The 14,091-nt window shown below is 42.0% G+C and overlaps 1 pseudogene; it reads left to right on the top strand.

The window, feature by feature from the left end:
- Window positions 1–2,084: 2,084 nt before the first annotated feature.
- LOC129538570 (small ribosomal subunit protein eS6 pseudogene) lies at window positions 2,085–3,484 on the top strand (annotated as a pseudogene).
- The last annotated feature ends 10,607 nt before the right edge of the window (window positions 3,485–14,091 follow it).

Genomic DNA, 14,091 nt, shown 5'->3' with positions numbered 1-14,091 from the left:
AAATAGTAATAATTATTAACACTGATATATAAGCATAATATTAATGTATATTGTATCTTAGCATATAATGTTCATAATTATTAATGTTATTAAATGATAGACATTACCTTCTGAGACTCAGTTCTTCATCTGCTGAATGGCATTCATCATAATGCCTGTCTCCTAGAGTTAAATAACACTTGTCACATAGTAAGTGCTAAATAAATAATTGCTTTCACACATGAGCAGTATCTTTGCATTCCTACCAACATGAAAACCAACAGTATACAAGGAAGGAAATTTAAATATTTTTAGCCTTGATGTTTCTCTTCCATTAGATCTTGACACTTCAGTACCTAGGAAACTGGAAATGGTCTACCTGGCTTGGGTTCATGCATACTTCAGTTCAGTTCAGTTCAGTCACTCAGTCGTGACTGACTCTTTGTGACCCCATGAATCACAGCACACCAGGCCTTCCTGTCCATCATCAACTCCTGGAGTTCACTCAAACTCATGTCTATCGAGTCAGTGATGCCATCCAGCCATCTCATTCTTTGTCGTCCCCTTCTTAGTCTTGCATTAAATGTTGCAATCATCTCCATTCACCTACAGAATGAAGTCCAGTTTCCTTAGTTTCACTTAACACATTTATACATCTTCATACTTGACCTCATTTACTGTGTGCTTTTTTTAGCAATCTGTATATTTCCCATGAAATCATCAAATTGCTACATTTCATTGAAATTGTGTGCCTATATATCTATTGCACTAGATCAGAAACTATCCAAGGGCAGAGTTGGTCATACCAGTGTCTGATACTAAGAGGTGCTTGCACCAAGCCTGATTTTAAGGTGGTTTAAGCTTGGTGTTAGTCCCCACACAGCACAGTGGGGAAGGATCTGCTTGCCAAGGCAGGAGACACAAGAGACACAGGTTCGATCCCCAGGTCAGGAAGATCCACTGGAGAAGGAAAAGGCAACTCACTCCAATATTCTTGCTTGGGAAATCCCATGGACAGAGGAGCCTGGAGGGCTACAGTACCTGGGATCAAAAAGAGTTGGACACAACTGAACACACACACACACACACACACAGAAGCTTAGTGTTGGGATGGGAGCAGCTATGTGAATCTCTTTCATTAGGTGTATGAGTGCAGAAAAAGCCAATGAGTAATGTGATTACAGGTGGTTCTCTATAAAAATATTTATAGATATGCATAAATACACAGATTAATATATACATATATATTTCTTTACTGTCTTAAACAAGCAGAGATAAAGAAAGGACAGTCTAGTATCAATGAGCACACCTATCATCCAGATGTTGGTTTCTAATATTTTTCTCTAAATAAAGGAACCACGGATTCTTGGAAAAAATGACTGATTCTAGGACTGGGGCAGGAAAGTTATAAGATAGGCCTAAAGCTTCTTGTCGGTCCTAAAATAAGGAAGTACTAAAACACATACACACACAATAAGAGGGGCACAAAAACAAATTAAAATCCCTGATGGCCAGAGGTGGAATAATTTGACCAAAAAATCATTAAGGTAGTAGTAGATTGTAATTCAAAAAAGAGACAAATATCTATGAGTCTCCACTGATATAAATTAATGAATAAATAAAATGATAAGTGGGAGAGAAGAGATAAATGTCCTGAGCACACTAATTTATGCATGCACTTCACCCTAAAGGAGTAGGATGGCATAACCCATCATTCTTTAAGAGTGTGGGTTGTGTATAGAGACTTTCTCCCCAAAATCAAAGTATGGAAAGGGAGGGGGATAAATAATGTAACTTTACGGTAGAGAAACCTGACAAACACTACTTCAGCCAGGTGACTGAGGTCAACATCAGCAGTGATAAGCTATGTAGATAGTGTGTAAACGTGATATGATAAGGTGAAAATGGCACTTCTCTGCAATCTTCCTCTCTAAATCTTATAATCCCAGTCTAATCATGAGAAAAACCTCAGACAAATTCTAGCAGAGGAGCATCCTACAGTATTCTTGACCAATACTCCCTCAAATTGTCAAGGTCATCAATAACAAGGAAAAGTTTGAGGAGCTCTTGTAGCCTAGAGGAGTCTAAGAAGACATGATGATTAAATGCAATATGGTGTCCTAGATGAAATCCTGGAAAAGGAACAAGATGTTAGGGAAAAAAGAAGGTAATCTGAATAAAGTATGGACTTTAGTCAAAACTAATGCATCAGTTCAGTTCAGTTCAGTTCAGTCGCTCAGTCGTGTCTGACTCTCTGCGACCCCATGAATCACAGCACGCCAGGCCTCCCTATCCATCACCAACTCCCGGAGTTCACTCAAACTCATGTCCACAGAGTCGGTGATGCCATCCAGCCATCTCATTCTCGGTCGTCCCCTTCTCCTGCATCATCTGTTCATTAATTGTGGGAAGTACACCATACTGATATATGATGTTAATAATAGGGTCAACTGAGGGTAGGACAGATGAGAACTCTCTGAACTATCTTCTTCATTTTCCTGTAAATCTAAAACTAGTATAAAAATAAAGTCTATTTCAAATGTCTAAATAGAAAAATAAAAGAGCAACTGAGGAGTAAAATCAGGATTATCTGACTAATGTAGAAGAAATATTACTTCTTTCTTAACAGAGATGCCCTTTTCCCTGACATTTCGGGATAGTTCAGGTGAATCATCTAGGACACAAAACAACTCAATCATTGCCTCTCTCTTCTGCTTGATTATGTGTATGTGGATACGAATGGAAAGATACATGGAATCTTTCCTACAATAAAAATAATATGTTTTAACACCAGTCACATTTTTTAAATCAGAAGCTTCATGGCTTAATACACATTTACTCATCTTTTTTGTGGTGCCTCAGAGGTGGTAGGCTGCTTCGGAATAAAACCCAACCCATCTCCTTCCTGACCACTGGTCAGAAACTCATTGAAGTGGATGATGAACAAAAGCTTCGTACCTTTTAAGAGAAGTGCATCTATGGCCACAGAAGTTGCTGCTGACTCTCTGGGTGAAGAACAGAAGGGTTATGTGGTGTGGTCTGAATCAGTGGTGGGAAGGACAAGCAGGGTTTCCTTTTGAAGCAAACTGCCTTGAGCTATGGAAGAGTTTGCCTGCTACAAAATAAGGGGCATTCCTATTACAGACCAGGAAGGACTGGAGAAAGAAAGTGCAAATCTGTATCAAGTTGCATCATGAATGCTAACCTGAGTGTTTTCAATTTGGTCATCATTAAAAACAGGAGAAGAATATTCCAGAACTCACTGATACTACCGTGCCTTTTCACCTGGAGCCCAAAAGATTTATCAGAATCCACAAACTTTTCAGTGTTTCTAAAACAGATGATGTCTGCTAGTATGTTATGAGAAAGTCCCTAAACAAAGGTTAGAAACCTAGGACCAAAGCACTCAAGATTCAATGTCTCTTACTCCACATGTTTTGCAATGAAACATCAGCAAATTGCTCTGAAGAGACAGCATTCTAAGAAAAAAGGAAGAGGGTGCTAAAAGAAAAATACCAGATATGAGATGTTCTAAGAGTAACAAATAAATAAGATCAAATAATAATAGTACATGTTAACTTTAGTCTTTGCTTAGTCTAAACTGGTATTCTGGGTCACAAAGATGAATTCCCAATTTTCTGTAAGAGCTAATTTTCACGTTATTCTTCGGCAGAAGTATTGTAAGAATTAGAATGGCCTTTAATATTTTGTGAAACAGTAATGAAGCAACAGTTAGAAATGGACATGGAACAACAGACTGGTTCCAAATAGAAAAAGGAGTACGTCAAGGTTGTATATTGTCACCCTGCTTATTTAACTTATATGCAGAGTACATCATGAGGAACGCTGGGCTGGAAGAAGCACAAACTGGAATCAAGATTGCTGGGAGAAATATCAATAACCTCAGATATGCAGATGACACCACCCTTATGGCAGGAAGTGAAGAGGAGCTCAAAAGCCTTTTGATGAAAGTGAAAGAGGAGAATGAAAAGTTTGGCTTGAAACTCAACATTCAGAAAACAAAGATCATGGCATCTGGTCCCATCACTTCATGGGAAATAGATGGGGAAACAGTGGAAAGTGTCAGACTTTATTTTTTTGGGCTCCAAAATCACTGCGGATGCTGATTGCAGCCATGAAATTAAAAGACGCTTACTCCTTGAAAGGAAAGTTACGACCCTCCTAGATAGTGTATTAAAAAGCAGAGACATTACTTTGCCAACCAAGGTCCATCTAGTCAAGGCAATGGTTTTTCCCGTGGTCATGTATGGATGTGAGAGTTGGACTGTGAAGAAAGCTGATCACCGAAGAATTGATGCTTTTGAACTGTGATGCTGGAGAAAACTCTTGAGAGTCCCTTGGACTGCAAGCAGATCCAACCAGTGCAGATCAATCCTGGGTGTTCATTGGAAGGATTTATGCTAAAGCTGAAACTCCAGTACTTTGGTCACCTCATGCGACGAGTTGACTCACTGGAAAAGACTCTGATGCTGGGAAGGATTGGGGGTGGGAGGAGAAGGGGACGACAGAGAATGAGATGGCTGAATGGCATCACCGACTCGATGGACATGAGTTTGAGTGAACTCTGGGAGTTGGTGATGGACAGGGAGGCCTGGCGTACTGTGATTCATGGGATCGCAGAGAGTTGGACACGACTGAGCGACTGAACTGAACTGAACTGAATGAAGGCAGGAGAGGGCTTTCCTCGTGGTTCATTGGTAAAAGAATCCGTCTACCAAGGCAGGAGACACTGGTTTGATCCCTGGGCCAGCAAGTTCCCCTGGACAAGGAAATGACAACCCACTCCAGTATTCTTGCCTTGGAAATCCCATGGACAGAGGAGCCTGGTGGGTTATAATCCACAGGGTCACAAGAGTCAGGTAGGACTTCACTACTAAACACCACCACCACCAACGTAAGTGAAAGAAGTCTGAGCAGCAGTCTGCTCTCACTGGGTTTGCACAGGGACAGGGTTTTCCTTAAACTCACGTTGGTGTGAATAACCGTGGATGCCAGCACTCAGAAACCATCATGTTTCATCTGAAAAGCTCTTCTCTGTCACTGTACCCACAATCAGTGACTATTTCCTGGGCAAAAAAACAAATGCTTTAGTTCAAGCAGAAATTGCTGAGGTAAGTCCTCTTCATCAGGTTGATAAAAAAGCCAAAAGTTAGCTTGTAGCTCTCAGGTGACCATGCTCATAGACCTGTGCTTAATTTTGTATATGTGTCTTGTGTCCTTGCTCAGAGATATCTTCATCTAAGTCCTTTTGATAAACAGTGGTGTGGGAGAAAGGCAGAGGATGTCTGCATGACAGGGTGTCCCAGGTCAGCAAATTAATGTTCCTCCTCGGGGCCAGAGCCGGCTGGGAGAAGGATTGGCTCTGACCTTGAGGGTTTTACACCAGAGGTGGTCCAGCAGAGAGGAAACAGGAAACTGTAGTGATTTTGATCGAGTTATTGGATGCATTCACTTTCCTGTGCAAACCATCCAGGTGATTGGCTGAATGTCTTTAATTTGCAAACATTTATGGAGATATCACATCTTTATCACATCTCTATAAACCTGTGATGTGACTGCCCTGTCACATACTCAAGGGGTCTGGCATGTGCACATGATCAGTTGTGTCCAACTCTTTGCGACCCTATGGACTGTAGCGCCCCCACCTTCCCCAGACTCTTCTGTCCATGAGATTTCCCAGGCAAACCCATGTAAACATATCCTGATGTGCAAGAATCTTTGGTTAAGATTTCATTCACAACTACTTCCCTGCTGGTCCAGTAGCTAAGACTCTGAGCTCCCAGTGGAAGACACCCAGGTTTGATCCTTGGTCAGGAAACTAGATCCCACATTCCACAGCTAAAAGTTCACAGGCCACATCTAAAGTCCCCACATGCCACAACTAAGATCCGGTGCAGCCAAATAAGCAACTATATTAAAAAAAGATTTCATTCACAATTTCTTATACCTATGCAGTTCCTTCAACTTTCCAAACCCCGTATGCAAAACTGCAGTCACCCTCTGGATCCAGCCAGTATCTTTTCCCATTTCCTTTCAGGCAAAAATTAATGACAGATTAGGTAAAGTTAAATTGCCTTGGAAAATCAACTCTCCTCAATTTTACAAATGGATGGGAGTCTGTGGTGGGGTGAAGGCAGTGAAGTACAGTAAACAGTCAAAGGTCTGAGCAGCACCGGCCATCTAAATGGTGAGGCCCTGGGGAAAAGGAAAATGCAAGCTTTTGTCAAAAAATTATTAGAAAGTATGAAATGGTGACCACAGCCTCTTAAACCAAACATGCCTTCTGTGACTGCCCCATCACATGCCCAAGGGTTCTGGTGTGTGTGCAACTCAGTTTTGGCCAACTTGTTGCCACCCCATGGACTGTAACCCACCAGGCTCCTCTGCCTATGGGGTTTCCAAGGCAAGAATACTGGAAGGGGTTGCCATTTCCTTCGTCAGGGCATCTTCCCAACCCAGAGATCAAACCTGCACCTCCTGCTTCTCCTACATTGGCAGGTGGATTCTTTACCATTGAGCCATCTAGGAAGACAAGGGATCTGGAGTAACACTGAATAGGCTTTGAGTCTAGGTCTGTCTTTTCCCAAATGAGCAAATTTGGGCAAATTTCTCATACTCTTTGACTTAAGGATCTTCATCTGCAAAATGATGATAAGTGTATCTACGGGAGAAGGAAACAGGATTGCAAAGAGTCAGACATGACTGATCAACTAACACACACACACGCCTTGTTTATAGAGCATTACATGAAACAAAGGCAAAAAACCAAGTGCATTGTATTGCGCAGGGAGCATTCAATAAACTGATACTGATGATAAGGACATTAATAATAATGAGACAAGCAAGAAGGGAGAGGCAGGAATCAGGGGTGGGGTTGGCGGACTGCCTCATCCTGCTCTCAGCTCACCCTCCAGTGCAGACGTAATGGGGGTGGGGGAGTCGTGGTCCCTCCTCTCCTCAGGGTGGCACACCCACCTCAGCTGGCTGCCAGTTGTCAGCTCCACCTGCAGGCCTCAGGAGAGACCATCTGGACCTGGCATTTGACACTACTCACAGAGTAGAAAAGACCAGAACTCAAGGTTGAACAACAGCTCCAGCGGTCCCCTCCTTCACAAGGGCATGTGTTTCCATTTACAGCAGGCTTGTTTTTTGAGAATCCTCGTCCTTCCCCACACTTGGAAATTTCCTGAGGGCCTTATGCTTGACCTCCACACCTGGGGCTGCTGAGCTGGCTTCCTGCCGTTGCTGCCTGCCCTCTGGCCTGCCCGTCAAACCCCTGGTTGACCTCTGGAGGGCCAGACCACATAGCGTGTGTGCCCTGTGGCCTCCTCATTTCTACACTCTATCTGACCCAACACCATGACGTCTGTATTTGCCCTCAGGCCCCCTGCCGATTCTTTGTAGCCCTTTGCAGCAGTTGAACACGCTCCAGTTTTGGCGTCTTGCCCAGAACAGTGACCCCTAAGATGCCTGGGGTCTGTCCACCAATGCCCCATCACTCATTGGCAAAATGGAGTCCATTGACCCGTACAGCCTAGCCCTGCTCTCTCAGTGGTCTCATTAGGACACAGAGGTAGTCTATTGGAAACTTTTCCACCTGCCCTGATCTGAGTAGCTCCCAAGAATGTGATCCACCAAGAGCCTCAGTCACTCTGTTTTAGTCAAGGACACTGAAGAGAACTGTTCTCCCTCTAATGAGTCCTCCTCCCTTATTCCTGCTTGCGGGAAGGCAAATGGTTGGGGCATTCTTTCCTTTGGGGTCAGCAAGAGTTCTCTATGAACATACTTCTTTGTTCTTTGTGATTTGATTATATTCTTAAAAAGAAAAAAAAAAGTCAAGTAGGCTTAGTGTCAAGTTAACCCTTCTGGGTTATATATTAGTTGACAATCCTTAATACCAAACCATTTATTCTTCATTTGGTAGGCATCGTGGCAGTGGGCCAACTGTAGTGAAAAGAGCAATGTCAATCTACCCAGGCTTTTCCTGGACTGAATATTGTGCTAGAACCATATAAGCTGCTCTTACTCATCAAGAGGGACTCACAACTGAGCTGAGGTGACCCAACTGGCTTCAAATGTGTGTCTTCAGATACTGGAAAATGATTCCAAGGCATAGGATTTTCTGACAAGATAAGTGGTAGTTACAGTGGCCAACCTGATAGTTCACAGGTATTGCTGAGCAGTCTACAATCTCAAAGGGCCTCAAAATGTGATAATGTTGAAGTAATCTTACTTTACTCATCAGCAGCATTCAACACAGTGATCTCTCCTCCTTGAAACATTTTCTTCACCCCACCCCCCCACCCTGGGACATCATTTTATTGATTTTCCTTCCACCTCACAGGCTCATTCATTTCTGTCTCCTTGCTTTTCCTCCTCATAACCCAGACTGACACATTTTGGGATGCTCCTTAGCTTTATGTGGGGGGAAATCTTCCACTCACCTCTTCAGAGTCTGACTCCACTCCCGACTTTAACCAGCTCTATGGCCTGGGAGGCTGACTCTGTAGATCGCAACATGACTTTTGTGCCTGTTACCAGTTGAATTGTGAACCCCCCACCCTAAATTCATATGCTGCAGTTGTAACCCCTAGTATCTCACAGTGTGGTCGACCTATAGGATCACTCCAAATGTAAATAGTTAAAATGAAGTCATATTAGTGTAAGTAGTCTCCTAAACCAGTGTGACTGATGATCTCATAAAGAGGGGACATTTAGATGCAGGGTGGCTCAGATAGTAAAGACTCTGCCGGCAAAGTAGGAAACGGGGGTTCAATCCCTGGGTTAGGAAGATCTCCTGGAGAAGGAAATGGCAATCCACCCTATATCCATCCTAATCCATCCCAATATTCTTGCCGGGAAATCCCATGGACAGAAGAACCCGGTGGGCTACAGTCCATGTGGTCGCAGAGTCAGACACGACTGAGTGACTAGCACTTGCACCTTGATACACTGGGAGAGGGCCATGTGAATAGTAAAGCAAAGGTCAGGGTGATGCACCTGTTAGACCAAACACACAGAATTGCCATCATACCATTAGAGGCTAGGTGAGGGGCATGAAGTAGATTCTCTCTCAGTCCATAAAAGGAGCCAATCCTGCCTTGACCTTGAACTTTAGTTTCTAGAACTGTGAGATAAGTTTATGTTATTTCTTTAATAAGTAAATCACACAGCTCCTTTTTTTCTTGACAGATTTGTTTCTTTTTGGTGGTGGTGGGGGAACACAACTACATCCATTTATTTACTTATTTTAGTTATATATGGCTGTGTCAGGTCTTAGTTGGGTTTCCTTGGTGGCTCAGTGGTAAAGAATCTGCCTGCAATACAGTACACCTGGGTTCGATCCCTGGGTTGGGAAGATCCTGTGGAGGAGGGCGTTGCAACCTACTCCAGTACTTTTGCCTGGAGAATTCCATGGACAGAGAGCCTGGTGGGCTACAGTCCATAGGATCCTATGAAGTCGGACACGACTGAGTGACTAAGCAGCAGCAACAGGTCTTAGCTGCCGCATGTGGGATCTTCATTGCAGTATGCACACTCCAGTTGTGATGTACAGGCTTAGTTGCTCCATGGCATGTGGGACCTTTGTTCCCTGACCAGGGGAGCTTGAAGTTGGGTCTCCTGCATTAGAAGGCAGATTCTTAACCACTAGACCACATAGCTCAGTTGGTAAAGAATCTGTCTGCAATGTAGGAGATCTGGGTTCAATTCCTGGGTCAGGGAGATCCCCTGGAGAAGGAAATGGCAATCCACTCCAGTATTTTTGTTTGAAAAATCCCAAAGATGTAGAGCCTAGGGGGCTACAGTCCATGGGGTTGCAAGAGTCAGACACAACTTAACGACTAAACCACCACCACCAGACCACCAGGGAGGTCCCTGGCTACATTATTTAAGTCATCCAGTTTGTGGTGCTTTGTTTTAGTGGCCCTGGCAAACTCTTGTTTCTACTTGAATTTTGCCAGTGGAGACCTGGCAGGAGACTGGAGGGAAGAGGGTGGGTGGATCAGTCTATGTAGACCTTAGCTCCTCCCCTGTGATGTGCCTTGGATTAGTTATATCCTGGCCTAAAGGACAGCTCACATGACTCTCCTATGGGTTCTGACTACCTCTGTCTTCCCTCAAGCCTTCAGGCAAAGGCCTCTATTGCCAGCCTTTTCAAGGGATATAGTGACTGAGCCCCTGTTAGCATTGAGTGACATGGTGTCCCTTGTGATTGACTGCCCGACATCTTCCCACCCTTAAAATCTATTCCTTTGTAAATAAATCTTCAATGCATCCTAAATTTGAGCATGCTATCTGTTTGGTGTTGGGGTACTGACTCACACAGACCTTCTCTATTTTCTATATGTACTCATTCTCTTTGACCACCTCCTCCCTGTTCATGGGGCTTCCCTGATAGCTCAGTTGATAAAGAATTTACCTGCAATGCAGGAGACCCCTGTCCAATTCCTGGGTTGGAAAGATCCTCTGGAGAAGGGATAGGTTACTTACTCCAATATTTTGGCCTGGAGAATTCTATGGACTGTATAGTCCATGAGGTTGTAAAGAGTTGGACATGACTGACTGACTTTCACTTCCCTGTTCATGACTGTATATACTGTATTCAACACTTCTCCACTGAATTCCAGGCTTCTCTAACTGCCTACTTGTTATTTTCTCTTTGTTGTTAATAGACATCATAAACTCTTACATATTCAAAATCAAATTATTGACATTTTGCCTCCAACTTGCTCCTCTTCCAGTGTTTCTTGTCTCACTAAATGAAATCCTCCATTCTTCAGTAGCTCAGGACAAAACCTTGGAGTAACAGATCATTCCAAGGTTATGTCTCTGGGATCTCACATTCATGTTCAATAGATGAGGAAATCCTCTTGAGTCTAGAGTAAAAAGCAAACAAGCAAACAAAAAACACCCAGTATGGCTAAATGGGAACCCTTGTATAGTGTTTGTAGGTATGTAAACACAATGCAGCTGCTGTGAAACATATTTTGGTAGTTTCCCAAAAGGTTAAATATAGAACCACTATATAATGTAGCAATTCTACTTCTAGGTATATATCAAAAGGACATGAAATCAGGGACTTGAACAGATATTTGTAAAAAATGCTCATAGCATGATTATTCACAATAGCCAGAAGATAGAAACAACCCAAGTGTTCATCGACAATAAAAAAAAATAGACAAAATGTAATACATATATGCAATGGAATGCTATTCAGCAATAAAAAAAGAATACAGTCTTATAAAAGTTTGTATTAGAGTATAGTTGATTTACAATATTGTGTTACTTTCTACTGTATAGCAAAATGAATCAGTTATACATATTCATATATCCCTTCTGTTTTAGATTCTTTTTCCATATAGGTCATTACAGAGTAGTCAGTAGAGAGTTCCCTGTGTTATACAGTTCAGTTGAGTTCAGTTCAGTCACTCAGTCATTCCAAACTCTTTGCGAGCCCATGGACCCATGGACTGCAGCATGCCAGGCTTCCCTGTCCATCACCCACTCCCGGAGTTTACTCAAACTCATGTCCATTGAGTGGGTGATGGCAACCAACCATCTCATCCTCTGTCATCCCCTTCTCCTCCTGCCTTCGATCTTTCCCAGCATCAAGGTCTCTTAAAATGAGTCAATTCTTTGTATTAGGTGGCCAGAGTATTGGAGTTTCAGTTTCAGCATCAGTCTTTCCAATGGATATTCAGGACTGATTTCCTTTAGGATGGACTTGCAGTCCAAGTGACTCTGAAGAGTCTTCTCCAAAACCACAGTTCAAAAGCATCAATTCTTCAGTGCTCAGGTTTCTTTATAGTCCAACTTTCACATCCATATATATGACTACTGGAAAAACCATAGCTTTGACTAGAAGGACATTTGTTGGCAAAGTAATGTCTCTGCTCTTTAATAGGCTGTCTAGGTTGGTCATAACTTTCCTTCCAAGGAGCATGTGTTTTTTAATTTCATGGTTGCAGTCACCATCTGCAGTGATTTTGGAGCCCCCAAATATAAAGTCAGCCACTGTTTCCCCATCTATTTGCCATGAAGTGATGGGACTGGATGCCATGATCTTAGTTTTCTGAATGTTGAGTTTTAAGCCAGTTTTTTCACTCTCCTCTTTCACTTTCAAGAGGTTCTTTAGTTCTTCACTTTCTGCCATAAGGGTGGTGTCATCTGCTTATCTGAGGTTATTGATATTTCTCCCAGCAATCTTGATTCCAGCTTGTGCTTCATCCAGTCCAGAATTTCTCATGATATACTCTGTATATAAGTTAAATAAGCAGGGTGACAATATATAGCCTTGTTATACTCCTTTCCTGATTTGGAACCAGGCTGTTGTTCCACATCCTGTTCTAACTATTGCTTCTTGACCTCATGCCAATTTCTCAGGAGGCAGGTCAGGTGGTCTGGTATTCCCATCTCTTCCAGAATTTTCCACAGTTTGTTGTGATCCACATAGTCAAAGGCTTTGGCATAGTCAATAAAGCAGAAGTAGATATTTTTCTGGAACTCTTGCTTTTTCTATGATCTAACGAATGTTGGCAATTTGATCTCTTGTTCCTCTGCCTTTTCTAAATCCAGCTTGAACATCTGGAAGTTCATGGTTCAAGTACTGTTGAAGCCTGGCTTGGAGAGTTTTGAGCATTACTATGCCAATGTGTGAGAAGAGTGCAATTGTGCAGTAGTTTGAGCATCCTTTGGCATTGTCTTTCTTTGGGATTGGAATGAAAACTGACCTTTTCCAGTCCTATGACCACTATTGAGTTTTTAAAATTACTGGCATATTGAGTGCATCACTTTCACAGCATCATCTTTCAGGATTTGAAGTAGCTCAACTGGAATTCTATCACCACCACTATCTTTTTTCATAGTGATACTTTCTAAGGCCCACTTGACTTGTCATTCCAGGATGTCTGGCTCTAGGTGAGTGATCACACCATCATGATTATCTGGATCGTGACGATCTTTACTATATAGTTCTTTTATGTATTCTTGCCACCTCTTCTTAATATCTTCTGCCTCTCTTAGGTCCACACCACTTCTGTGCTTTTTTGTGCCCATTTTTGCATGAAAATTTCCCTTGGTGTCTCTAATTTTCTTGAAGACATCTCTAGTCTTTCCCATTCTATTATTTTCTTCTATTTATGTGCATTGAACACTGAGGATGGCTTTCTTATCTCTCCTTGCTATTCTTTAGAACTCTGCATTCAAATAGGTATATCTTTCCTTTTCTCCTTTGCCTTTCCCTTCTTTTCTTTTCATAACTGTTTGTACATTATTTATCATTTTAATTATTTGATTCTTTCGTATACAATTGAGTGGCATAACATATTCTCAACATTGTATACCTATCATTCTCTTCTTTTCATAGCTGTTTGCATGTTTGTGTTATACAGTAGCTTCTTATTAGTTATCTATTTTATGTATAGTAATGTGTATATGTCTAACCCAATTGGCCATTATGCCTTCCCTCTTCCTCCCTGGTAGCCATGATTATTAAGAATGAAGTTTTGATACATCCTACAGTAGGGCATGGCAACAACGTGTATTGGACCTGAAAAATATTACACTTAATAAAATAAGCCAGACACAGAGGACAAGTATGATTCTGTTTACATGGAATTTTAGAAAAGACAAATTCATAGATACAGAAAGAAGATAGATTGTTTCCAGGGGCTAGAAGGAGAGGGAAAGTGAGAATTTTTGTTTAATGCATCCAGAGTGTTTGCTTAGGGTAATGAAGAAGTTTTGAGTATAGATAGTGATGATTGGTATACAACATTGTTAATGTATGTTATACCACTCAATTGTATACTAAAGAATTATGTAATTAAAATAATAAGTGATGTATTGTGTGTATTTTGCCACAATAAAAATAAATACAAATACACATATCTAGGATTTGACCCCTTCTCACCACTTCTACCAATACCATCTCTGTCCCAGCTGCCTTGGCATCTCAAGGGTATTATGGAGGTAAGGTCTGTCTAGTCAAGGCTATGGTTTTCCCAGTGGTCAGCTCCAACCAATCCTTCCTAAATGAGATCAGTCCTGGGTGTTCATTGGAAGGACTGATGTTGAAGCTGAAACTCCAAT

Source organism: Moschus berezovskii, chromosome 2 (assembly GCF_049115385.1).
Source record: "Moschus berezovskii isolate FMDL1 chromosome 2, NW_MosBer_1.0, whole genome shotgun sequence".
Taxonomy (NCBI): Eukaryota; Metazoa; Chordata; class Mammalia; order Artiodactyla; family Moschidae; genus Moschus; species Moschus berezovskii.
This window is presented reverse-complemented; position numbering and strand designations above follow the sequence as displayed.